This window comes from Nematolebias whitei, chromosome 22 (assembly GCF_014905685.2).
Source record: "Nematolebias whitei isolate Nwh7 chromosome 22, NemWhi1, whole genome shotgun sequence".
NCBI lineage: Eukaryota > Metazoa > Chordata > Actinopteri > Cyprinodontiformes > Rivulidae > Nematolebias > Nematolebias whitei.
The window spans coordinates 1,835,093-1,836,926 of NC_056519.1; positions in this window are offsets into that span (position 1 = coordinate 1,835,093).

Here is a 1,834-nt window from a genome sequence, read left to right on the forward strand (position 1 = left end):
TTAAGAGACAGGAATTTAAGTGAAACTTGATCCAGAGGCTCAAAAGGAGCTTTGATCAGGGCTCGCAGGACCAGTGTTAAATCCCACTGTGGAACGAGTGGGCGTGAAACCGGTCTATGTCTTTGTACACCTTTTAAAAACCGCTTCATCAGCGGGTGGTTAAAAGCTGTTCTGTCCCCGAACCCTTCGTGGCAGGAAGAGATGGCTGCCGCGTACGTTTTAATCGTGCTGAACGCCAACTTCCTATCCATCAGCTGTTGAAGAAAGGACAGCACGCCACCTAATGGACATGAGGTGGCTTCCAAACCTTTCTCTGTACACCAACGCTGAAAAGCCGTCCACTTTGATGTGTACAGGGCTGTGGTAGATGCAGCACGTGAATCTTGAATTGTGCGCACTACCTCCTGAGGGAGACCCATCCTCTCTAAGCGGGACCGCTCAGCGGCCAGACCCACAGGTGCTGGCCTATTTCCGGGTAACTCCTGATCGCTCCTCCTGCTTGAAGGAGAGCATCTTCCCTCCATGGTAGTTTCCACGGGCGACCTGACAACAGACGCTGCAGGACCGGGAACCATGGTGCGTTCACGCGCTCGGGAGCTACCAGGAGAGCTGTCAGTCCCTCCTCCTGAACTCGGTTCAGGAACCGTAAAATCAGAGGAGGAGGAGGGAACGCGTACAGAAGCGTTTTGGGCCACGGGCTGTGGGCAAATGCATCCACCCCCAGCGGTGGATCGTCTCGAGGGCTCAGGGAAAACCATAACTGACACTGAGCGTTCTCTCGCGTCGCAAACAGGTCCACAGCTGCTTTGCCAAACTTCTGCCACGTCTGAAACATCAGGTCTGGATGGAGGGTCCAGTCCGCGTGACGTGGACCGCCCCTGGACATCACGTCTGCTCCTCTGTTCAGAACGCCGGGTATGTAAACCGCTCTGATGGAAAGCAGATTTTGGTGAGCCCAACACAGTAGCTTCCGTGCAATGTGTAACATCTGGGCTGAACGCACACCCCCCTGGCGGTTTATGTACGCAGCAGTCACCATGTTGTCTGTGTGAATCAACACGTGTTGATTCTGTAGCACGGGAGCAAAATGCTGAATCACATTCAGCACTGTGCGACACTCCAAAACATTGATGTGGGCTGATGTGCGGTGGGGCCACAGCGCCCCTACTGCTTGAGATAGGCATGTCCCCCCCCAACCTGACAGAGACGCGTCCGTGAAGACAGACACATGTGACGTGGGTCTGCTGACGGGGACTCCCTCTGACAGAGCCAGGGTGTTTCCCCAATGTCGGAGGTCTGCTCTCACGGAGGGAGGGACAGTGATCATCCGTCTCTTTTGTTTTACTGGATCCACACGCAGACGCGTAAACCACCTCTGGAGGCGCCTCATGTGTAACAAACCCAGCGGGACCACTGTGTGAGCTGATGACATCATTCCCAACAGCTTCATGACGGAGACAGCTGTTACCACTTTGCCAGGTCTTACGTGGCGTAATTGGTTTTTTAGAGAGTCGATTCTTGTTTGTGATAAGCGAGCCGTCATGGTAATTGAATTTAATTCCACTCCCAGATAAACAATTGTCTGGGCCGGGAGAATCGAGCTTTTCTTCCAATTTATGGCGAAACCCAGATTTAGCAGATGTGACGTCAACACCTGAGCCTGTATCAATGCTTCCTGTCTGGAGTGAGACAGGAGCAGCAGGTCGTCCAGGTAAAACAAAACTCTCATCCCTGCTCTGTGCAGTGGATGCAGGGCTGTCTCCACACACTTTGAGAACGTACGAGGCGCGAGGGAGTACCCGAAAGGCAGCCTGTTGTACTGGTACTTCATCCC